Source organism: Scyliorhinus torazame, chromosome 7 (assembly GCF_047496885.1).
Source record: "Scyliorhinus torazame isolate Kashiwa2021f chromosome 7, sScyTor2.1, whole genome shotgun sequence".
In the NCBI taxonomy this organism is placed as follows: domain Eukaryota; kingdom Metazoa; phylum Chordata; class Chondrichthyes; order Carcharhiniformes; family Scyliorhinidae; genus Scyliorhinus; species Scyliorhinus torazame.
The window spans coordinates 249,968,395-249,994,831 of record NC_092713.1 but is presented as its reverse complement, the minus strand read 5'-3'; the positions used below and the strand labels follow the sequence as shown (position 1 = coordinate 249,994,831).

General features: G+C 48.6%; 1 protein-coding gene and 1 pseudogene across 2 annotated transcripts in view; one reads left to right on the top strand and one right to left on the bottom strand.

Annotated features, from left to right (window-relative positions):
- Positions 1 to 26,437, top strand: part of LOC140426939 (pro-neuregulin-2, membrane-bound isoform-like) — a 1,113,957-nt gene that overhangs the window by 220,637 nt on the left and 866,883 nt on the right. The gene's annotated exons all lie outside the window — the stretch shown is intronic.
- Positions 11,298 to 12,055, bottom strand: LOC140427468 (NADH dehydrogenase [ubiquinone] 1 alpha subcomplex subunit 8 pseudogene; annotated as a pseudogene).

Here is a 26,437-nt window from a genome sequence, read left to right as displayed (position 1 = left end):
TTTCAGGATCAGCAATATCGTCGCCTCTGACATCGTCGGGGGTAGTGTCCCCCTTTCCCTAGCCTCATTAAAGGTTCTCGTCAGAAGTGGGGCCAGCAGGTCCACGTATTTCCTATAGAACTCCACTGGGAACCCATCCGGTCCCGGGGCCTTCCCTGCCTGCATGTTCCCAATTCCTTTTACCACCACCTCCACCTCAATCTGCGCTCCCAGTCCTGTCATCTCCTGTTCCTCAACCTTCGGGAACTCCAGCTGGTCTAGGAAACGCATCATTCCCTCTTTCCCTTCCGGGGGTTGAGCCTTATATAGCCTCTCGTAAAATACCTTAAACGCATCGTTCACCCTCTCCGCTCCCCGTTCCATCTTTCCCTCCTCGTCTCTAACCCCTCTGATCTCTCTCGCCGCCCCCCTCTTCCTAGGTTGTTGGGCCAGCAGCCGGCTCGCCTTCTCTCCATATTCATACTGCACTTCCTGTGCCTTCCTCCATTGTGCCTCCGCCTTACCCGTGGTCAACAAGTCAAAGTCCGTGTGCAATCTCCGTCTTTCCCTGTATAGCCCTTCATCTGGAGCCTCCGCATATTGCCTATCCACCCTCAAAATCTCCCTCAACAATCTCTCCCTTTCTTTACCCTCTTGTTTCCCCTTATGGGCCCTTATGGAGATCAGCTCCCCTCTAACCACCGCCTTCAGCGCCTCCCAGACCACTCCCACCTGGACCTCTCCGTCATCATTAATCTCTAGGTACCTTTCAATCTTACACATACCCCCTCGTCCGCCAACAGTCCCATACCTAATCTCCAGAGTGGGCGCTGTTCCTTTTCCTCTCCCACTTCCAGATCTACCCAATGTGGGGCATGATCTGAAATGGCTATAGCCGAATACTCCGTTCCTGCCAGCTTCGGGATCAGCGCCCTTCCCAGGACAAAGAAGTCTATCCGGGAGTACACTTTGTGGACATGGGAGAAGAAGGAAAACTCTTTACTCCTTGGCCTAGTAAATCTCCAGGGATCCACCCCTCCCATCTGCTCCATAAAGCCCTTAAGCACCTTGGCCGCTGCCGGCCTCCTCACGGTCCTAGATCTGGACCGGTCCAGCCCTGGGTCCAGCACCGTGTTGAAGTCCCCCCCCCCCCATTACCAACTTTCCCATCTCCAGGTCCGGGATGCGCCCCAACATACGCTTCATAAAGTGCATGTCATCCCAGTTCGGGGCATATACATTCACCAGCACCACCGCCTCACCTTGCAATCTGCCACTCACCATCACGTATCTACCCCCACTGTCCACCACTATGGTCTTCGCCTCAAACAATGCCCGTTTCCCCACCAGTATTGCCACCCCTCTATTTTTCGCATCCAAGCCCGAGTGGAATACCTGTCCCACCCATCCTTTTCTTAATCTGACCTGATCCGCCAGTTCCAGGTGCGTCTCCTGAAGCATGACCACGTCTGCCTTTAGCTTCTTTAGGTGCGCAAGTACCCTTGCCCTCTTAATCGGCCCATTCAACCCTCTCACGTTCCACGTGATCAACCGGGTTGGGGGGCTCTTTACCCCCCCCCCTCGTCGACTAGTCATCCCCTTTTTTAGACCAGCTCCTCAGCCGGTTCCCACGCACCCGCTTATCCCCCCGACGGCGCCCTCCCGTCCTGACCATCCCATCCCGTAACAGCTCCCCCTTCCCCTTAGCAGCAGCAACCCAGTTAACCCCCCCCCCCCCCCGCTAGATCACTCTCTAGCTTAGTTGCTCCCCCCATATTGCTTCCGGAAGTCAGCAAACTCTGGCTGACCTCGGCTTCCCCCGTTTATCCTTAGCCTACCATTATGTGAGGCCCCCTCCTTCCTGCGCCCCCTTTTCCCGCCACAATTTCCATAGCGCGGGAACAAATCCCGCGCTTCCCTCTCGGCTCCGCCCCTGCTGGCGCAGCTCCCTCTCTCCTTCCCCCTCCCCTTCCCCACCGGCGCCCACATTTCTTCGTGTGTGTCCCCTTCGAGGGGTAAGAAAATTTTCCCCCATCTGATTCACAGTCCCTTGCCACCACCTCACTACTTCATTTCAAACACTCTTTCTCCAATCTAGTCCAACTTCTCTTCTTCAATAAATGTCCACGCCTCTTCTGCCGTCTCGAAGTGGTGTTTACCCTGGTATGTAACCCACAGTCTTGCCGGCTGCAACATTCCGAACTTCACTTTCCTCTTGTGGAGCACCGCCTTGGCCCAATTGAAACTCGCCCTCCTTCTCGCCACCTCCGCACTCCAATCCTGATACACGCGATCACCGCGTTCTCCCACCTGCTGCTCCGTGTCTTTTTCGCCCATCTCAGGACCATCTCCCTGTCCTTGTAGCGGTGGAACCTCACCACTATTGCTCGAGGTATTTCTCCTGCCTTTGGTCTTCTCACGAGGACTCGATACGCTCCCTCCACTTCCAGGGGGCCCGTCGGGGCCTCAGCTCCCATTAAGGTATAGAGCATCGTGCTCACATACGCCCCAACGTCAGCTCCCTCTGCCCCTTCGGGAAGACCCAAGATTCTTAAGTTCTTCCTCCACGAGCTATTTTCCAGGGCTTCCAGTCTCTCCATACACCTCTTATGCATTGCCTCGTGCGTCTCCGTCTTCACCACCAAGCCCTGTATCTCGTCCTCGTTTTCGGCAGCTTTTGGCTTCACTCCACGGAGCTCCATCTCTTGGGTCTTCTGCGCCTCCTTTAACCCCTCAATCGCCTGCAGCATCAGCGCCAGCACCTCCTTCTTGAGCTCCTCCACACATCGCCGGAGGAACTCCTGCTGTTCCAGGCCCCATACCAACTGGCCTCCCTCCACCGCCATCTTGCTTCTCACTTCCCTTCTTTGCCGCTGCTCCAGAGGATCCTCCGTAATCTGGCCACTATTATTTCTTCTGTCCATTCACATCCGGGGGGACTCCCTTCTATGTCGCCTCACAGTGGGTTTAGCCTTTGAAAATTGCTGTTGGGGCTCCCGATAAGAGCCCAAAAGTCCGTTAAAATGGGAGGTGCCGAAACGTGCGACTTAGCTGGTCATCGCCGCACACGGAAGTCAACTTCACCCCCTTCCTGTGCAGCACCGCCTTCGCCCGGTTGTATCCGGCCCTCTTCTTCGCCACCTCCGCGGTCCAGTCCTGACATACTCGAACCTCCGCATTCTCCCACCTGCTGCTCCTCCCTTTCTTGGCCCACCTGAGTAAGCACTCCCGATCAGCGAACCGATGAAACCGCACCAACACCGCCCACGGCTGCTCGTTAGCCTTGGGCCTCCTCGCCAGCACTCTATGGGCCCCTTCCAGCTCCAGGGGCCCCTGGAAGGACCCCGCTCCCATCAGCGAGTTTAACATAGTGACCACATAGGCCCCCACGTCCGACCCCTCCAGCCCCTCCGGGAGTCCCAGGATCCGCAGATTCATCTGCCTCAACCGATTCTCCATCTCCTCGAACCGTTCCTGCCATTTCTTGTGGAGCGCCTCATGCGCCTCCACCTTTACCGCTAGCCCCAAGATCTCGTCCTCGTTATCTGAGATCTTTTGTCGGACCTCGCGGATCGCCACCCCCTGGGCCGTCTGGGTCTCCAGCAGCTTATCAATAGAAGCCTTTATCGGCTCCAGCAGGTCCGCTTTGAGCTCCCTGAAGCAGCGCTGGATAACCTCCTGCTGCTCCTGCGTCCACTGCATCCACGCTGCCTGGTCCCCGCCCGCCGCCATCTTGCTCTTCTTCCCTCGCACTTTCTTTGGCTTCACCACCACTTTTTTAGTCGCCCCGCTCCTGGTCCAAGCTGTACACTGTCGGGGGAATGTTGCAGTCTTCTTCCCACACCGGGAAATGTTGAAAAAAATCCCGTTGGGGGCCCTGAAAAGAGCCCAAAAGTCCGTTCCAAGCAGGAGCTGCCGAACGTGCGACTTAGCTCCGCATAGCCGCAACTGGAAGTCGTCAACAGATAAGTTTTACAGAACTGTCAATTTCCCAGTGGAGTCCCTTTCAGCCTCCACATTGTTGCACAAGTAAAAAAACTATCTCCTTAATGTTCAAGTTGAAGAAGCACTTTATTATTCAAAGTCCCACCTAAGGGACTAGCATGTAAAATTAAAGTGCATGGGATTGGGGGTAGTGTATTGAGATGGATTAAAAACTGGTTGGCAGACCGTGAACAAAGAGTCGGAATAAACAGGTATTTTTTCAAATGGCAGGCAGTAACTAGTGGGGTGCCACAGGGATCAGTGCTGGATCCCAGCTATTCACACTATATATGATTTAGATGAGGGAACTAAATATATTCGGCGGGATTATATTATAGCGCTGAGAAATATCCCGCCACCCGATGGCACTTTGCCGTTTATTTTGGCCTCAGGGAGTTTTGCTCCACCGAGGCCGCACTCCAAGGGATTTCCTGTTGGCAAGCTGCAGTTCGCCAGCAGGAAAGGCTTCTCGCAGATCAGGGTGGCATTTTTGCTGGCAGCCCCGATCTTTTCCTCCCCTTTCAGGTGCCTTCTCCTGTTTTTTTTTACCCCTCCAACCTTGGGGAGACCCCCAGGAACTCTCATCCTCATCCCCCCCCCCCCCCCTAGAGGGAGTGCAGAGAAGGTTGAACACACTGATTCCTGGGATGACGGAACTAACGTATGAGGAGTGATTGAGTCGGTTAGGATTCATTTGCTGGAGTTCAGAAGAATGAGGAGGGGATTTCATTGAAGCCTATAAAATTCTAACAGGACTAGTTAGGGTAGGTGCTGGAAGGATATTCCCGATGGTAGGGGAATCCAGAACAAGGGGTCACAGTCTGGGGTAGGCCATTTAAGACTGAGACGAGGAGAAATTTCTTCACCCAGAGTGGCAAGCCTTGGAATTCACTACCACAGAAAACATTGTATGTTTGAAAGAAGGAGTTAGATATAGGTCTTGGGTCAAAAAGAATTGAAGTATATGGGAGGAAAGCAGCAACAGGATATTGAGTTGGATGTTTAGCCATCATTATAATGAATGGCGGAACAGGCTCGAAGGGCTGAATGGCCTCTTCCTGCTTCTATTTTCTCTGTTTAGAACTTGCATTTATAGATCCTAGCTAAATGTTGGAAACCCTCCTACCCATCCTTAATGGTGCTCAACATCATGGAACATTCTAGAACCCAGGCACTCTGGCAATGGCATGCTCTCTGAATTTTGTGAAGGCTTCAATGAAATAGAAAGCAATAACTGTAGAGAAAATGTGTGAGAAATATGTACATTGTTGTGTATTCACCTTTGTTCCTAGTTGGAACAAGTTCACATTCAGAATCCGATCACGTGATGTATTGATGAAGTCACCGGCCATTTGCGCAGGCAACGGGCAGTCTATCCCGACAGCCTGCAGAGTGAATCCATTTTCAATAAGGCTCTTGACTGTACATTCGCGGTCAGCAAGCCTATCGTTTAAAAATACCACAAAGAAAAAAACTGGCAACGAGGACATAGGAGCTATTCTTACAGACTCACGGAGAATTAAAAAATATATATAGATCAATCATTGATCCATACAACACCTGAAAAGGATTAAGAAGCTAATAACTTAGGTGGCATGGTGGCGCAGTGGTTAGCACTGCTGCCTCATGGCATCGAGGACCCGGGTTTAATCCTGGCCCAGTGTCACTGTCCGTGTGGAGTTTGCACATTCTCCCGTGTCTGTGTGGGTTTCGTCCCCACAACCCAAAGATGTGCAGGTAGGTGGATTGGCCACGCTAAATTTCCCCTTAATTGGAAATGAAAAAGAATTGGGTACTTTGAATTTAACAAAGAAAAGAAGCTAATAACTTTGCTACACCAAAGCTGGTGACAGAGGGGTGACAAATATCAGTAGCAGCCATCGAATGAACCAAAAATTTAACGTATATTTCAAGAAAATAATATCAAAAAGAATCTCGCCACGTGCTCTGCCCGGAAAGATCTGGAACAGTACAGGGAGCACTGTGAGTAGCGTGTACCCTGCAACAATAGTTTATAGTTGGGGATGTTCCAAAACTCGCAAGGAAACAGGCTGAGCTCAGGGCTATTTTGTTTGAAAAAGAAGGAAAGTGGTACAAAACATTGCATGGCAAATCATGCTTAAGCAAGCCCTTTCCATTGTAAAAATGCTGGGAATTTTTGGCGGCATTGGACTGCACGATGAGAACACCAAGCGGTGGAGCCCATGTACTGCAAGATTGGATTAATTTGTCCACGTGAATAAATTGCAGCAGACAGGGCAGCACGGTAGCACAAGTGGATAGCAATGTGTTAACCAGGTTAGATTCCCTGCTGGGTCACTGTCTGTGCGGAGTCTGCACCTTCTCCCCGTGTCTGCGTGGGTTTCCTCTGGATGCTCTGGTTTCCTCCCATAGTCCAAAGACGTGCAGGTTAGGTGGATTGGCCACACTAAATTGCCTTTAGTGACCAAAAAGGTTAGGAGGGGTTATTGGGTTACAGGGATAGGGTGAAAGTGAGGGCTTAAGTGGGTCGGTGCAGACTCGATGGGCCGAATGGCCTCCTTCTGCACTGTATATTCTATGTTCTTTCCCCAGTCCCAACTTTTCTGAGTGCAATGGGGAAGAAAACATTTAACCTCCTGCAAAGTCTGGTGAAGCCAGAAAAGCCACGAGATTGTGGAGATATTGCAAGGTCACTTCTCACCTAAACATTTGGTTATCACCGAGAGGTTCAGGTTCCAGGAATGTAATGAAAAAGAAGGGGAATCAATCACGCAGTTCACAGCTACTTTGAGGAAATTAGCTGAATACTGTGAATTTGGAGATGTTTCACCATTAGAGACAGACCAGTGTGCGAGTTAAGAAGCAAAGCTATCCAAAACTGGCTGTCAGCAGAATGCAACTTAAACCTAAGGATCTCGATGGAATTAGCAGATAAGGAAGCCCAACAATGAAGTTCGATTCCTAGAATCCATAAAATGTCACCTGAGACCCAAGCACAGAGAGAGGTTCGAAATTGCCACCGATGTGCAAAAACCGGGCACGCAACAGCAGACTGTTGGTGCAAAGATGCAAAATACAGGAATTGTGGTAAAAAGGGGCATATTGAATGTGTTGGGAAAGAAACAGCAAGTTCCAAACAAGAACTATAAAAAGCAAATTCCAAGTTTATCAAATGGAAAACTGAATAGAGGGAAAAGCATCCACATGATACAAAAATGGCACAAAAAGGACCAGATTCACAGGCAGATGGCAAACTTTCATTGAACATACTGGCCATTTTACATAGCAAACAGTTGCTTGGTCACTCCTTCACTGGGTGCACAACCAGTGAGAATGGAGGTGGACACTGGAGCAGCAATTTTGTTGGTACCAGAAACTATTTACTAAGAGAAACTACGACATATCGCCTTAAAACCCTCCACGATAATCCTGCATAACCATAATACTACATAACTAGGGAAGTGGTTCATACACCCCATATACTGAAAGATTTGATTTTTGTGTCCAAGTGAATAAAATTGCGGCAGATATTATAGTCCCAACTTTTCTGAGTACAATGGGGAGGAAACATTCAATCTCCTATGAAGTCTGGTGCAGCCAGAAAAAACATGCGATTGTGGAGATATTGCAAGGCCACGTCTCACCTAAACCTTTGGTCAATCGCCGAGAGGTTTAGGTTTGAGAAACATAACCAATAAGAAGGTGAATCAATCACACAGATTGATATGAGAGGGGCCGTATTGATGTAAATGTGCAGCGAAACGGACAGACCACAGACTTGTTCCTTCACGTCATTAAAGATAACTATCCAGCTCGAATGGGGAGAACCTGGCTGGAGAGAATCAAGCTAAATTGAACCAAAGTGAATCTCACGACGGAATCGGAATCAGGTCTACTGAAGATTTTAAAGATACATGCTGTTGTCTTCAACGGAGAGCGGAGAGGCAGGAAAGAGATCTCAGTCAAACTAAAGATTAAGGATAAAAGCCAAATTTAAAGACTAGATCAGTGCTGTATGCCATCAGGCCTGAGGTCAATGCAGAATTATGGAGGCTGATCAAGACGGGTGTTCACAAACCCGTTAATGTAAGTGATTGGGCCATGCTGATAGTACCCATGATAAACTAAGATGGTTCTGTATGCATGTCTGGCGATTTTAAAGTAAATATAATTCCGGAACTGTGTGTGGAGCAGTACCCTCAGCCTTTAATTGATGATTTATTTGTTGGGTTAGCTGGAGATCAAAATTTCAGTAAAGCTGACCTTAGTCAAGCTTATCGCCAGAGAAATGTGGATCTAGATTCACAACAATATTTGACAATTGTGACACACAAAGGACTATTGAGATATAAAAGACTTCCAGTTGGCACCACGTCCGCACCTGCGTTGTTACAGTATACCATGGGTCGGATTCTCAGCGGACTAGAAGGGGTCCAGTGCCACTTAGACAATATTTTAGTTACTGGGAAGAATGAAAACAATTATCTTTAAAATTTCGATGCTAAACTCCAGAGACTCAAAGATTATGGACTACAAGTACAGAAGGATAAATGTGAATTCTTCAAATCTTCTATTAAATACCTGGGGCATGACATAGTTGCAAAAATTGCCTTCAAAAGTAAAAGCCATAACTTTGGCACCTGCACCTCAAAACGTAAATTAACTTTGATAATATTAAACCAATATGGAAGGTTTGTCCCTCATCTAGCAACTATGTTAAAGCCTTTTGTTAAGGGCCAGGGTTTAGAGAACCCCAAAGTGTATAATGGAGTTCACCTGACCCACAACCTTAAATAGGTTGTGGTTATGGGGAGCTCACATGCCTACTTTGCAGGTGTGATGCAACAGAGATCTACAGTACTTGTAAATTAAAACAATGTTTATTTATTAAACCAGTTAACACTTTATAAACCCACAGAAAACATCTTAACAACTGTCAACGCCAATAAGTCCCCCCAAAGAATACAGTACTCTATAAGTACCTCTTAATCTTTCCTTGCAACATCCATAAGACAAAAAATAATCCTTTTTACAGAAAGACATCAGGTTTAACTTCTCTACTGAGAGCAGTTACCACTTTGAAATCACCGAATGAACATTCTTTAGCTTGCAGAGATTCATACACATCTTGCTGTGACTGCAGCTTCTCCAAATCTAAAACAAAACTAAACACACCCTGTAGCCGACAGCCCAAAGCGAAAGTAAAAGCAGACAGACAGCCCAGCTCCACCCACATTCTGACATCACTGATAAACACCCATTTCTTAAAGGTACATCCACTGCAGCTATTTTAGAAACACCCATTTCTTAAAGGTACTCTCACATGACACTTTACACAATTATTGTGTCAAAACAGGAAATGGAAATGGTGGATCATTGTGAGAAGGCCTTCATACAAGCCAAAGTGGCACTACTAAAGTCAAAAGTCATGACACACTTTGATCTGAAGTTTTGATGCATCACCTTATGGGGTGGGTGGGAGCAGTGGTTTCTCACATCATGCCCAATGCTGAAGAGAAGCCAATAGAATTTGCATCACGGTCCTTGAACAAAACAGACATGAACTGTGCACAGAGAGAGAAGGAAGCTCTAGGCATCATTTTCAGAATCAAGTGTTTTTATCAATACCTATATGGAAGGAAATTTACTTCACTAACAAATCATCAACCATTGACAACAATACTTAGGCTACCCAGTGATATTCAATCTTTAGCAGAGAGCTGGATGCAGAGGTGGGCTTTGCTGTTGTTAGCACAAATATACATAATAAAATATCGTAAATCAAATTTCCATTGGAATGCTGATGGAGTCTCAAGATTGTCTTTACCTAGCAAGTCGAAGTGAATAGTTTGAGTGGTAATATTTTCTATTTTGAAGAAGTTGAAACCACAGAACAAGTTAAGGGGTATACCAGAAATAATCGACTACTGTCAGAGGTTATGGACATGGTACTTCGTGCAAGACCATGGGAGCAAACCCAATTGAAGCTCTAGGTTACCCATAACCTCGAGCTATCTTTACAGGCTGCTTGTCTCTATGGGGAATGAGGGTGCTCAGTAGGAAAGGTGGCTAACATTGTGCCATGATGGAAAAAAAGGCCAACAGATTTGCCAACAGCAGAATGCAGTTCATGGGAACAGACAGAAGAATGGCTTGCAACTGGACATTTTGCTGATAACTTTGCTTTGGAACTGTGAAAACAAGGCTCTCTTCAGGACGAAGAAGGCCTGTAGGCTGCAGGATTGTTTTGAATGAGCTACAAACTACGAGCTAAAGCATTATAAAATAGCAGGAACTCTGAGATTTAACGGCGAAAATCCTGGAATCAACATTCGCAAGACAAGATCCTGATTTGGATGCTCACGGCGCACATCCTCCAGAATGAACCTGGCCAAGTTCTCTCCACCGAGTAGTATTTTATAGTCCAACTTATGAGTCTTGAAACTTATGCAACTTTTAAATAAGCATACATCTAAAGTCTGAGTTTAATAATGAAAGTTGCACAAATCAAATAATTGTGAGGACTGATTTGTCTGTTTCGTTGATTGCCGCCAGCAGAGGGCAGCAACAATTGCCATCATTCTGCCATTGTTAAGGAAATGTGGCCTAAACCAACTTCATGAAGGTCATTGTGGGATAGTAAGGATGAAGGAGAGAGCCAGAGGCTATTTTTGGTGACCAGGGCTCGATAGCGAAATCAAGGAGAAGGCGGGCATGTGTTTGGGTTGTGCAAAGGTATGAAATCTGCTGCCACTAGTGCCATTACACCCATGGGAATGGTCAGAAGGATCATAGCAAAGAGTTCATATAGATAATGCTGGACCTTTCGAAGGGCAAATGATTTACATTTGTGTTCGCAAACTGGCCTGAATTTGGCATTTTGAAGGTTATGTCCTCGGGGAGAACAATAGAAATACTGGATGAGATTTTTGCAATATTTGGTTACCCAACTTGTTGGCAACAACGGGCCACAGTTCATATTGCAAGAATGCACAAATTATATAAAGGAGAATGGAATCCAACACATCTTATCCGCTCCTTATCAACCTGCCACAAATGGGCTGGCTGAAAGGTTTGTTCAGACAATGAAGCATTCATGGAAGGTAACTCATGAGCAAGGGTCATTGTCTAAATGACTGAGCCAATTTCTGATGACGTCCAGGAATACATTACATTTGACAATCCAAAGTTCTCCAACATTACTCATGATAAATTGTCAGCTATGTACAGCATTTGATTTACTGAAGTTGCCAAAGACAAGAGAAATGTTGAGTGGAAATGGCAAAGTCAGGTTTTGTGATATGTGAACAGAGCTAAATGTTGTGTTTTCAGAAAGGTCAGGAAGCATTAGCTTTTTTTTTTCATGGTTAAATATTTTTACTTCTCTCAACACTATTTGTATACATCAATGATAAGGATGCCTGTGGTACAACCAGCCCCAGGTATTTTAACACCCACTTGGCTTTCTGCAATCACAACATTATTTAAATTCTTCAGTCTCTGAATGTGTGGCATTGCTTCATCCTTCACCAGTTCCAGAAGAAGAGTCTGCTGCCATATTTGGCAGGTTGTAACTCCCCTTCAATGACTGGGTTGGGCTCTGGCCTTGGCCTGGAGTGATAGACATTCTCAGGAATTGGCCGATCTGTCTGCACCTTGGCAACCTTTGAGAGTTCTCCTAGGTCTGGTCGAACCCAGCCCAGTTTGTCCAGCACACAGTTATCAAAAGCATCTTGTTGCTTGCGGCATCGACGGAGCTCTTGCAGGTTGCTATAATCAAGGCATGTCCAGTACTCTGTGAAGGGCTCGCTGCAGGGGATTTTCACCTTCCTGAAGAAGTCCAGTGCGCACTCGTTGACCTTCCTTCCTTCCTGCAGACATTTCCGCGGGTCCTTCTCCTCCCAAGCGGCACAGCATGAACTCCTTATTGGGCTTGTCGCACTGAGAGCCGTAGTGGTGGGTGGCCGCCTTCAGCACCGCCGATGACACGTTCACCTCTTGCACATTTAGCTCCTTCAGTTCGGGCAGCTCGGTCGCGGCCATTTTTTCCCCCCGGCTCACATCCAAAAGGGGGGGAACAAAGCTGCGGCTGCGGCGCCCCAGGCCCAAACCGCCGGAGGAAGGTCACCGTCAGGAAGCATTAGCAAGGAACTATACCACCAGTGAGAAGTGAATACCTGTCATTGCCTTAGCACAGACTGGACCAATCTCCTACACCGTTTAAACTCAGGGCGATGTAGTGTGGAGGAGACATGTTGATCACCTTTTAGAAACTAGAACCTGTTTGCCAGAGACAGTCAACTAGTAATTCCCAACAAACTGTGCCAAGTGAAGACCTAGACATTCCTGAGAACCTAACAATGCCAGAATCAACTGTGGAAGACAGTACCCCACTTAAGGGCACTTCACACTGAGTCAACCTTTGAATACTAAATTGACTCCGGTTGAGACAACAAGGGACGATGTCAAAACTAAAACAAAAACATCAGAGGTTGCAGTCAACATGAAAAAGCAGCTGCCTGAGGGTCGCCAAAAAACACATAGAACTCAACTTCCTCCAAAGCATCCAACTTATTTACTATTGTGTTTATTAATTGTTCATACTGCAAATTTTGATTGTTAATGTAATATTGTGTTTCATTGCAGGAACCTTTAATGTAAAGGGGGAAGAAACTCTACTCATGCTTTTTCCTAATTGAAACAAGGTCACTTTAAGAGTCTGATCGCATGATGTATTGATGATGTCATTGGCCATTTGCACAGGCAACGGGCTTTCTATCCTAACAGCCTGTAGAGTAAACACCCTTCCAATAAAGCTCTTGTTTGTACTCGTGTGGTCTGAAAGCCTATACTTTAAAAATACCGCACACACATTATGCATTAAAGAAAATTTGAGACTCCTAGGGATTCAGCTAGTGGCAATGGATAATGGTGCCTTCGAAGACCATCTCTGGGTTACTTGCCAAAAATATGAAGGAATATAGGCATTTACCATATTGGAATTTGCAGAGTTAGGGAGAAGACCCTTCATTTCTAGAGACCCTGCACTTCTGCAAGGCAAATATTAGTTGTGACAAAATATCAGGCTCGTTTGCGCATCTGTTTCGTGATTGTTTTCTACTGATACTATCCTAGAAGAAGGCATTGTAGTTGCAGACAATGGTAAAACATTCCATTACCCTGAGAATGTGACCAATTTTTGGACCATAAAAGCATCCTTATCTCACAACTGTCAAAATGGTAGAACAGCAAGTATTAACAAGTCATACTTCATATTTTTGCTTGAGTATAACTTAAGTACAAGTAACTTTGCACCTCATTTTTATTCACTAAATCAGCAAAAATATTCAAAGATGAAATGCTATTGCATTATCAAAAGGAAAATTGTTATGTAATTTGTGGAAATAAGATTGAATTCCATTTGTAAATCTTGGAATTTATTTTGAACATAAGCTTGAATCTAATTTGATGACATTCATTGCAGAATAATTATTTGATGTTGCAGTTTTCAAATGTTTAGTTTCATTTTACAATAATTGCTTGATGAAAGACGCATATTTATCTGTTTTCTTTTCAACTGCAAATTGTTGTATTGCACAGTATTGAATAGAACTTCTAATTGCAAAAAATCTTGAGATTGGGGATGTTTGTTGCAATCAGCAGAATATTTAAAAATCCAGTATAATTACTTTAACAACATTCTAATCTATCATCATAAAATGTGCGTTGTTTAAAACAATCACCTCACATGGTGAGGAAAATGTTTCTCTGTATTCGAAGTATCAATATGAAGATGATTATTTTGCCAAATGTCTCTCATTTCCACTTCCTTTTACACTATAAAGGCATTGCTAGTTTTGTGGGGCAAAGGTGGTTTTTATTTCCTTGAGTCTAGACTGTAAGTAAAGTCACCATAGTCCCAGATGACCGTGGACTGCTTTCCCCTTTGAGGGGGAGAGCTGACTGGTGGTGATTTAATCTGGGAATTGCTACACCTTAGGTGAGGAGCAAGATTGAGAAGATGGGGCATTCATGAATAACCTCAGCCAGTATGGGAATTGAACCCATGCTATTAGGTCTTGCTCTGCATCATGAATCAGCTGTCTAGCCAACTGAGCTAAACCAGCCTCCACAGTACAACTCCATACAACTCCATACAAATACCATACAACAAAAAGACAACAGACTGGAAAAATGATTTTGGCTAAACCCAGGTGATGATTAACCAATGCATCACTGTTGGCACCACCAAAAGGTGTTTACTTTTTAAAAATGTTTCCAATTAGGGAGCAATTTAGCTTGACCAACCCACCTACTCTGCATATCTTTGGGTTGTGGGGGTGAGACCCACGCAGACAAGGGGTCTTGTCACTCCTACCCTCCATGCTAACCTATGCTCCTCTACCCACTTCTCATGGCCCTCATAAACTCTATACTAACCTATGTCCCTCTACTTACCCATTATGGTCCCTCATACCCTTCATGCCAACCTATGCCCCTCTGTCCATCCTCATGGCCCTTTCTCGCCCCATGCCATTCTGCTAACACGTGTCAATCCATACAACCCCGACCACCATTCTTTGCTATTACACCTACCATTCGAACTCAGCCAGTATCCACCATGGGTAGACCTCAGAATCCATGCAGATTGGATCAGATAAAACTATTAAGTATCTATTAAAGAATTCACGATTCAAAAAACAATAAACTCTCACAGTGGTTAGCGCTATTGCTTCACAGCTCCAGGTCCCAGGTTCGATTCCTGCTTGGGTCACTGTCTGTGCGGAGTCTGCACGTTGTTCCCATGTCTGCGTGGGTTTCCTTCGTGTCCTCCGGTTTCCTCCCACTAGTCCCGAAAGACATGCTTGTTAGATGAATTGGACATTCTAAATTCTTCCTCTGTGTAGCCAAACAGGCGCCGGAGTGTGGCGACTAGGAGATTTTCACAGTAACTTCACTGCAGTGTTAATGTAAGCCGACTTGTGACAATAATAAAGACTAAATTAAATTGATGAAAATCCATTCACTACATTTAAGTTCCTTTAAACCCTTATAAAGGATATATTTCATAGCTCCACTTCAAAGAGCCTATAATTATTTGGAGTTGTCAATTAAATTGTGAACTGAGTAGCACCCCACTGTGATACTGGGAGGTTGTGAAATGAGTTCTGCTGCACTAATCCAGTAATGACCAGCCCTCAGGCTAATGTCAACAGACAGAGTAAAATAGCAAGCACTGATTATTTCAACATTGTCTTTTCAAAATATTTAAAGGCGGAAGTTTTAAATTGCTTGACAGCTTGGCAAATCCCTTTGGTCATTCCAATGAGCTTGACAGTTCCAATGAGATTATCACTTTGTGCACTCATTCTTTTTGAACTTTGTCAATCTCAGAGGGCACCTAACTTCTCCCAAGAAACACCTGATCGCTCCCAAAGGCTAGCTTACCTCAACCAAAGGATACCTGATCTTCCCCAAAAGTATCCCAGGATCATAGCCAAAGGGTGCTGCACGTCTCCAAAAGGATACTCTACCTATCCATGCATTCCACAAAGTCCAGACCTGCTCCTACCAGTCCTGATCTGCCTGCGTCATGTTTCTCACTCCCAGCTGCTGAAAATCCAACATGACTAGAGGCAGCTGTTGTGCTTTTTGGCAACCACCTCCGTGAACCACAGATGTGCAATTTGGAACCAGCCCTAATTCCACCACCCGCCCGCCCCCATGAAAATGATAGGTTTTGTGTTCATGGACAGGATATCCAGATCTGTGCCTCCACAGCCATTTTCGTGACAATGGAGAGACTCTCCGTCTTTATAGAAATTCATGCTTATAATAATAATATTCTTTATTAGTGTCACAAGTAGGCTTACATTAAAACTGCAATGAGGTTACTGTGAAAATCCCCTAGTCGCCACATTACCGCGCCTGTTCGGGTACACTGAGGGAGAATTCAGATTGTCCAATTCACCTGACAAGCACGTCTTTTGGGACTTGTGGGAGGAAACCAGAGCACCTGATACGGGGAGAATATGCAGACTCCGCACAGACCGTGACCCAAGCCAGGAATCGAAACCGGGTCCCTGGCGCTATGAAGCATCAGGGCTAAACTGTGTTACCGTGCCACTTATGTGGCTCTCATTATCAAAGACCTTTTACATAGTGGGTTTTTATCCCAATTTAAATGCGTTTTTTGAGCTGCTGGACGATCACAATACAATGAAAGGTCAATGAGGTTCATTTCATATTAACACCCAGCGGGTTTGCTGTCTCTATTGTCTGTGTTGAGGCAAGAAAATGAATCAGCTGGTATCAAAGTCCTGGTTGTTTTGCAGTTCATCTTTAACAAGAAGACTCATCAGTGACTGGGAGTAATCATATTTTAATTAGGTATTTGTTAGAGTTTCAGATCGTGTCTGAAGCTGATATTGTCAAAGTCATAATGTGTTGTCAGCCATCTTAAAAATTGTTCTTTCTATCTAAAAACAATACAGCTTCAAAATTTGTAACATCTTCATATCTGTACTGGGCATGACAAATTGATTCAGAACCCCAGGGCCAATGCCATCTGGATCCCGCTTTAGTGATCGTCCTAGAACTGGACATGGGCAACCTTCTGAGTTTCCTGTTGACCATATCAAGCCAAAATTGTGGGATATAGGAAGTCTGAACCTGGAAGTATCAGTCGGGTCGCTTTGGAAAATGAAGTATTCCCTGAAGCTGAGGGGAACAAAGTCTTGCAAAATTGTTTGCCTGGCTTGGTCCGCTGTACGTGGCTGCTGATGCATGAACAATATCACAGCAAAACACAGTCAAAAACAGCACAAAATGTTCAGGGGAGAAGGGCCCAAGCCACCTGCCTGTGCAAAGTCGCAAAGCTGCAGTAAAGCAACCAAACTAGCAGACATCAGCATTTCTAGAGCGGATAATCACATATATCAACCTCAGAGGTATTATTACATCTGTAACTGCCTAGTCCAGCAATGATGATGCCCGTGTCTGCTGGGTAATTCTGTTGCTTTGCTGCAGTTTTGAGACTTTACAAAAGCAGGTGGGTTGGGCCCTTTCCTCCTGAACATTTTGTGCTATGTTTGGCTGTGTTATTGTACATATGCCAACAAGCGACCTGGAATGTCTATAATTTACCACCTGGAATGTCTATAATTTACCACCTGGAATGTCTATAATTCACTGCTTGACGGGCAGCAATACCCAAGATACAAATTTTCTCTGCTTTATATACACTGAACTACAAACACTGTATTTTCCAGTAATGACTATGGGGGTGATTATCCCAAAAAATGACAGACGGCGTGATTCTCTGGAAAACATTGTACGTGTGGTAGTGAGCGGGAATTGCCGCAAGATTCCCGGCACTCGGCCCAACGAGGCTGGCATCGAAATTCAACGTTAATTGGTCCACTTGATGAGGCCTCACAGGCTTCTCACCGCAAATGAAGGCTCGCCAGCTGATTTGCTGGGACCGCGCTCGTCAGCCCCCCGCTAACGAGGTCGAGCAGCACTGAAGCTGCACTTGCTCAGCCAACCACAGCCAGCTCGCAACAGTGGCGCCGAGGTGACCAGCCCCAAGGTTCAGGGATACTGACCTGGGGAGGCTCCGGACATCATCATTGCTGCACTAGTGGAGGCCAGGAGGAATGTCCTGTTCCCCCGAGGCTCCCGGAGAGTCAGCAACAAAGCTGCCAGTGCTGCCTCAGACAAGCTGGCAGCAACTGTGAGCCCGGGGTGTGTGACCAGGGCAACTGGCCTCCAGTGCGAAGAAAAGGTCAACGACCTACAACTGCAGCACGGGTCAGTAGACATCAACGCCCCCCCCCCCCCACCCCTAAGGGAGCATTCACCCCACAACTCCCCTTGCGACCCCCAACCCTCCGTCCAACCGTCCCTCCACGCTCCCCTTCCCACCACTGTGAACCACGCGTGTGGCTGACGATGTCCTCTTTGTGTCTCCCCAGGAAAAACTCTCCCATAATCGCTGGGACAGAGCCCAGACTGGCAGAAGGGTACCAGACTTAGAATCCTCACCTTCTTCGGGGAGCGTGCCCTGGAGGTGGTTGGGGTGGCCGAGGACAGGGTGCGTCACCCACACGGAGGCTGACGGACACTGCAGAGGTCAGGAACCACTAACTCCCCTGGGGGGGCCTGTCAAACGTGAGTAGTGATTGCCTTACTGACTGATCCATTCCTCCCACTGACCAGGGCCGGGATTCTCCCCTACTCGGTGGGGCGGGGGGTCCCGGCGGGATGGAGTGGCGGGAACCACTCCGGCGTCGGGCCGCCCCAAAGGTGCGGATTTCTCCGCACCTTTCGGGGCCAAGCCCTCACCTTGAGGGCCTAGGCCAGCGCCGGTGTGTTTGGCGCGCCGCCGGCCGGCGGGAAAGGCCTTTGGTGCCACGCCTGCCAGGACCGAAAGGACTTCGCCGGCCGGCGGAACACCGCGCATGCGTGGGAGCGTCAGCGGCTGCTGACGTCATCCCCGCACATGCGCAGAGGGGGGGTGTCTCTTACGCGCGGCCATGCTGAAGGCTGTGGCCGAGGTGGAGGGAAAAGAGTGCCCCTACGGCACAGGCCCGCCCGCGGATCGGTGGGCCCCGATCGTGGGCCAGGCCACCGTGGGGGCACCCCCTGGGGCCAGATCGTCCCGCGCCCCCCACAGGACCCCGGAGCCCGCTCGCGCCACCTAGTTCCGCCGGTAAGAGAGGTGGTTTGATTCTCGCTGGGGGGACAGGCATTCCAGCAGCGGGACTTCGGGCCATCGCGGGCCGGAGAATCGCCGCGGGGGGGCCCGCCAACCGGCGCGGTGCCGGAGAATTCGGCAACTGGCGGGGGCGGGATTCACGCCAGCCCCCGGCGATTCTCCGACCTGGCGGGGGGTCGGAGAATCCCGCCCCTGATGTTCACTCTCCCTCAGTTCCTCCAGCTGACGGCTCCGGCCCATCCCAGGTGGCACCCTCTCCATAAGACCACCTTAGAGGAGAGCTCCGAGGATGCAACTGTTATAGTCGCGGCACAGCTGTCGCCCCCACACTCCACAAGCGCAGATACACACACCTTGGTGGGACATGTTAGTGGACAGGCTTCAGGGGCACAATCTGGTGAGCACCACACTGCTGCACATCAGGTGGAGGCAAGAACCCCCGGGTGAAACAGCAGTCGGAGAGCTGCTGCATCCCTGGACCCAGCTGGATCCCAGACTGATGCTGAGCCTGTAATACAGAGGTACCCGGAACTGATGGAGATGATAGGGAGAAGCCGGGACGTTCAGAGGGAGATACCAGCGTCACTCCAGGGGTGGCGAGGGCGGGGTGAAGGGGTGGGAGTTGGGTGGATGGGGGGACGGCACCATCGGGAGAGTGGGGAATTAAAAAACACATTAAACATCCTTGTGCACAACCATTATGACGTTTCTGTCACGTTCTTCCGCAATGCGGGCTGACCTCTGATTCCTTGGCCCACCTCTCCAGGCATCTCCCCCTCCCCGTGGCACCCACCCACCCTCCGGCCGTGGTCATGTCCCCAGAGCTGTGTCCCATCCCCTGGGTGTTTGGATGTTGGCTGCTGCATGTGTGGTGTTGCCTCTCGCAGCGTTCAAGCACAGTGTCCACGCATCAAGATGTGATTATGATGCTAGACAATGACTCCCAAATGCTACATGGCTCGCCTACCCACGGAAATCCACTTGGGATGTGTGAAGTGCTCAATTAATCACGATTGTCAATTCCCCCGATTTGCCGATAGCGCACTCACCAGCCCCTCACTAAGAAGGCCTAGCGGCACTTAACTGCTTTTGCACAGCCAACCCCACTCAGCTCGCAGCAGTGGTGCCACAAGAGGACCGGCCGCACAGTTCAGGAATGCAGACCTGGCGAGGCACTCATAGGTGGTCGAGGCCAGGAGGCATATCTTGATCGCCTAGGTGATTGAGGCCAAGAGGGATGTCCTGTTCCCCCGGGGGTCCCAAAGGGTAAGCCACACGGTAGCCAGCGCTGCCTGGGAGGAAGTGGCAGCGGCCATCAGCTCAGGCAGCATCACCAGGAGGACCGGCACCAAGTGCCGCAAGAAGGCCAATGACCTACACCGGGCCACAAGGGTAAGTTGGCATTGGACCCCTCTCCCCCACGGGAATGCACCTGGTACCGCATCCGCCCAGCACCGTGCTGTGCTCTGGCCCACCCATGCTGCCCATATCACCCCCCCAAACCTTCCACCCCCATGCGGTCACAAATGTGGAGGTTGGCGCATGGCACAAAGGATCCATCGAGCCCACTCAGATGGATTGTCAAATGTGAGTTGTTAATACCATACAGACTGACCCATCCCTCCCACACTGACCACATGTCCATTTTCCTGGTGGTCCCCCCCCCCCCCCCCACCCAGTTCCGATGAGAACACTGCAGAGGAGAGCTCTGAGGATTCCACCATATATGTGTCACAGCTATCATCCCCATCATTCACCAGCATAGAGGCACGCACCATGATGGGCAACGGTAGTGGTCAGGTTTCTGAGGCACAATCTGGTGAGCACTTGCAGATGCACATCAGGAGGAAGAAGGGACGCCCAGTCGGAGGTCTGCTGGCTCCCAGGACCCAGCTGGGTCCCAGACAGATGATGAGCCTCTGGAACAGGTTTACCAGGAGCTGATGCAGATGATAAGGTGCGGCCGTGATATTCAGAGGGAAATGCCAGGTCCATAGACGATTGGGGGAGTCACAGAGGCTCAGCACATAGGAGATGGCGCCAGCAATGCCTGGCACCGAGGCCAACACTGCTTGGGTGGCGACCGCAGTGGAGAGCCTGGTGTACGACATCAGCAGCATTAGTGAAGGTGTCCAAGGAATGGCGCATTCAGTGACGGCCTGGCTGAGGGCCTCGGCAGCGTGTCCCAGTCACTGGGGGATGTGAACCAATACGAGGTGGTTCTTGATGAGTCACTGTGGGACATGTCCCACTCTCAGATGGGAATGGTCGAGGTGCTGCGGAGCTTGTCCTAGTCGCAGGTGGGCATTGCCGAGGAGCTGCAGAGCATGTCCCAGTCATTGAGGAGAATTGCCGAGGGCATTGACACCATGGTGCAGATATTGGGGAGCCACCAGGGCTGGTAGAGCCAGATGTAACAGGGCCAGCTGGAACTCAACCCAACTGCCCCTCCGTCTCGACGTGGACCCCAGGGCCCTATGGGCACCAACCGGGAGGACGGGACACTGGCCGCAAAGCTGTGCCCATCCTATGGAGTTGCGACGGTGGCCACCAGCTCCCCCGAGTTCCACCTCTCTGACGATGCCACATCTTGCAGTCAACATTGGTACAGTGCGGCATGCCTATCTATGTGCCGCTGAGAGACCTCCTGCCTCAGAGCCCTCAGGGGACACCCGCCAGGGCATCGTAGGCCATGGGATTGTTGCTGATTTTCTCCTTGGTTCAATTGCTCTGTTTTATTACCTTTTCTCTCGAGTCGCCAGGTATCCTTATGATACCGCCACGAGGTTCAAGTCCGAGTAATGATCAATAACCCAGTACACCGATTAGTAAGATTTAAATCAAAGCACATTTATTATACACAGTAATCGCTACTCATGCACAAATTCTACGTCTAAGCTACTTCTATAACTAACAGGCCTATACTTAACTTAGGACTGGCCCACCAGGTCAGGGGAACAAATGGCCTTTCGTTCGGGTTCTGAGTCTGCGGGATTCGAAGTTGGTACGGATTGGTAGCTAGGAGCACCTAACCCGTAGCGAGAGTTGAATTAAGACTTACTTCAGTCGATGATCACTGCACCGGTCACGGTCAATGTTGGTTCGTGTTGCTGGGTGACCCGGGCAGGAAGAAGAGGTGAAGCGAGAGCGGTGAAGAGAGGTGAAGAGAGCGATTTGAACTTGGGGCTTAACTCTTATAGTCCCCAGGGGCTTCCCGCCTTTTGGGGCGGACCCTGTACCTGGTCCCAAGTGATTGGACTTTGACCCAATCGCTTGGTTCGATTTTCTCCAATACTGGAGCGGTTCCCTGATCGATGGGCGGTCTTGAGGTGCTCATTCACCTCCTTTGTGTTGGCTCCTGCTGGTGCCGAGGAGTCTGGCTTTGATTTGTGTGTTCAAAATGTTACTTATTGTTCCCAGGGATTGCTCATCAGTATGCAGATGACTGTTACTTTGTTATGCTGATGGTTGCTGGTATCGATGTTGTCTGGCCTTTGCAGAGGTAAATACACAGCAAACCTGCAGCTGCTGGTGTCAGTCTATGTTAGCTGACTTTCCCATCAGCCTTTACCGTTTGCCATTTTAAATCGGGAGTTGGCCAATTTAGGTGGCTACACATCCTCCTTGTGATCCTAGCGTCAAGCTCAGGATCGTACAATTGCTCATGAACATTTCTTTACATTTCTTTATTTACAATAAAACCGCAAATGAATGTTCTTTATTATAGATCGCGGGGGTCGGGGGTCTGGTCGTATCCGAAAATAGGGGATCTGATCCTATATACCGGGGTTTGAACGCGGTAGGCTCTTCTTCACCATTTTCTTAGAAGCATAGTCTGCACGATGCAGCAGAGTATCGCCAATACCAGTAAGATTTCTATTACATATGACAGAGAGTATCGGGTTATAAACCTGGCACACCAAGATGGTGTGGTGTCGCTGGTGACTGGGCTCTGGGTACTGTGGGGAAGTGAATCATTAACGGCTGGGGGGCCTGAGGTCATGGGGTTTGCGTTCACTTGCAACCAAATGTCCATAAGCATGATGATGACCCATGTGAAGGAAGTCCTCATGGCTCTTCTCTTTTCATTTCTTTTCTTCCCCGGTCCTGGAGCTTCTGGAGTTCTGTGGAATCAGGCATAGTGTCTGTAACTATCTTGGTTTAACATCTCGTACGATAGTCTGTCTGCCCTTTAGTGCCAATTACTCCCTTTATAAATGGTCACTGTGTGTGACGCCCTCATTTTTTTTTTCAAAAACTAAATTTTAGGACAAGACACACTTTCAAATAATGAACCAGTGCGAGCCATCTCGCAGACTGTGCGATTTACCATCCAAATGTTTCAGGATGTAAATAGCATGTGGTTGGCAACTTAAGGGTTACCTGAAACAAAACAAAACCTTTTGAACTAAAGTTTCTAAAATGAGGTGCGTATGGGCCGTGACGGGTAAGAGTTGGATGGAGTCCCTGGGTAGGACGGCTACCAATGCCGTGTCTCCCCTACCCGAGCGTAGTTGACCAGAGGGGGAGTTCCCAGGCAGGGTGGGTCCCAAGCCGTTTCTCCACTGCCTGAGCAACCGACAAGAACGGGCAAGAAATGTAGTCATCGTGGTGGGGCTGCCGTAGTGGTTCTACCTTCGAACCAACAGGGTAGTTATGAACGGGCGTCTGCCGACAGACGAGTTCCACTGAACTGTGGCGTCTGGGACCTTAACAAGTCTCTGCAGACAAACTAGTTCCTCTGAACTAGCGTCTGGCCAATAGCAAGTCTCTGTGGGCAAGTCCTCAGAGGTTTCGGCCGAACAGACGTGGGGCCGTGGAAATAAAATTCCGGTCTGACATACAACATTTAACAAAATACTACAAACAACATAAAACATGCTGCAGGTTCCATCAGAATACGGGACATCGTAAATCACATTTGGGCTGGGGTGTAACTAGCATATGGAGGGAGTGCAGCGTGACCGAAGAAGAGAGGAAGGAGGAGCAAAACAAAAATGAAGTGGCTTGCTGAGGTAACGCTGCCATGAGAAGTGGTGGGTAAGCGCTCACAGTTTGCATGGGGCAGCTGGGACCTTGTAGCTGCTGTGGGTGGTGTTCTCTTTCATATCTGGGGGCTAGTCTAGCTGGTGGGGGTCTCCTGCAATCTCGGGCGAAGTGTCCTGACTGCCCACAGTTGTAACATGACCCCTGGGGCACATAAGGTGGAGCAGGCTCTGTGGTGCATTGTTCCCTTTGGTATGGTTCCCTGGGTGGGGGGTCGGGGCTGTTGGTGTTTTTGCTGGTTCGGGGGGCATTTATGGGCTGATTCCGTTGCTATTTCAGGGGGGCTTGACATTCTTGTGCATAATGTCCTAATTGTCCGCAATTGTAACACTCTGGTGGTTTCTGTGGGGGGCGGTTCCTTCCCTCGTTTACCCATGTGGGGTTCTGGTGTGTGGTAACTGCCTGTATATCTGCGGCGGCCTGCTTCTCCTCGGGATTTATGACTGCGGGTTTGCTTTGTATAGATTGCTCCCAAGCACGGGACAATCTTTTCACTACCCACTTCTCGTTATGGGCCTCCTCTGAGGGATCATAACTCCCGCAAGCTTTTGGTCCTGTTTCTGTGGCATGGGAGATAAGGGTGCGGGTCCATTTGGCCATGTTGTCTGGGGACAAATGGGCTCGGTCTAAGTCTCCAAAGACTGCTGCAAAATGGATCCAGAGGCGTCCAGCAAACGCTGTGGGGTGCTGGGATTTCTCTTGCCTACATTTGTTGAGGCCATCTACGGGGTCACCCCGGTTATACCCGATCGCATCCAGGATCGCGGTATGCATTTCTGCAAGGGTGCCTCCTCCTACCTTCTGTGGGTCGGGAAGGGCTGCTGCTACTGAAGGGTTTAAACTTAAAACTGTGAGCTTTACATGCTCTTGCTCATCCAGGCCATACATGGTCGCCTGATGTTTGACTGTGGCAAAGAAATGGTGGGTGTCTGAGGTGGGGAGGAACGGTGTGATTTTCTCGCACGGGTCCCGTAATTGGGTCACTGTTAAAGGGGTGGAGTATAGAAGTTCCGCATCGTCCGATGTGGCTGTGCGGTGGGTGGTGACTGGGTTCATTGGAGCCTGAACTATCTGCTCTGTGGGGGGTCGGGGCGCTTTCCTCTTTTGTGGCTTTCCCTGCGCACATGTTCCCTGAACATATCTCTGCGCTGTTTCATTCAATTCTTCCCAATCAGGGCCGTCTTCCTGATCTAACTTCGCTCCAAAGGTTTCCTGGAAGCCTTTCTGAACTGAAAGCAGAGATTGCAGCTCTGTAATCTGCTTCCGGCACTTTGCGTGATCTAGCGTGCTTTGTCTTTGTTCTGTGGTGGCAGCATGGAGTGCTCTTAATGCTGCCTTGAGGTCACTGCACTGTCTCTGTAATGCTTCTACCTGCTTTTCCATTTCCTCACATACCAGGACTGCACGTTGCGTGTCCTGATAGGCCTTTTCATATTGAGACTGGAAGCTGCTTAAGTGCGCCAGACAAGACTGGTGTGCCCTTTTGGCATCCTCCACCTCTCCGTCTTTTGCTGCCAATTTCCTTCTCAATTCCAAATTCTCCTTTTCTACCTCGCTTACATCAACCTTACTCATTCGATGTATGCCCTCAACCTCTTTCCAGAGCGTCCCAACAACCTCCTCTGTGCCTCTCAATTGTGCCAAGCAGGACACGATTGCCATCGGCTTGCAAGCTTTCCCTAAGCTCTTTTTGTGGATTTCGCTCAGGTTCTCCCACCAAGTATGTCCTATACTCCCGGGACCTGATTCCTCGTTGTCACAGAATTCATTCCAAAGGGGCCATCCTTTCCCTTTGAGATATTTCCTGATCTCTCCCTCCCAAATGGCATTGTCCCACTCTACTGCTGCTGGTCGCTGCGACCGCACATTCCTCTGGGTTCATTAGGCGCTGCATTGCCTGCATTGCCATCTTTCCTATCCGAATGCTGCTCTTCAAATTTGGGACAGGGGTATTAATCCGAATGCTGCTCTTCAAATATGAGACAGGGGTATTAAGGCGGTGCTGTAAATACGGGTACGGCTTTCGCTGCTTTCCGATATACAAACTTCCGACAGTTTTGTCGCAACAAAAAATCTATCAGTTTTACCTTATCGCCCTGTTAGTTACGCATGCATACATACACTTGCGAATTATGAGTATTGATCAGAACTGCTTGAACGCTTGTGGTTTTCTGTTCCCAATTGGATCTCTAATTTAAATTCTGGGTTCTCCCGGAGTGGTTTTCCACTTCTAGATCAGGTCCCGTCAGGATGTCGCCAAATAATGCCCGCCACTTCCCCGGCTCTGTGCCAACATCTTGATAACTGCGCACCCTGTGCCCGTCCCAGTCTTGCTGATTTTCTCCTTGGTTCAATTGCTCTGTTTTATTACCTTTGCTCTCGAGTCGCCAGGTATCCTTATGATACCGCCACGAGGTTCAAGTCCCAGTACAATCAATAACCCAGTACACCGATTAGTAAGATTTAAATCAAAGCACATTTATTATACACAGTAATCGCTACTCATGCACAAATTCTACGTCTAAGCTACTTCTATAACTAACAGGCCTATACTTAACTTCGGACTGGCCCATCAGGTCAGGGGAACAAATGGCCTTTCGTTCGGGTTCTGAGTCTGCGGGATTCGAAGTTGGTACGGATTGGTAGCTAGGAGCACCTATCCCGTAGCGAGCGTTGAATTAAGACTTACTTCAGTCGATGATCACTGCACCGGTCACGGTCAATGTT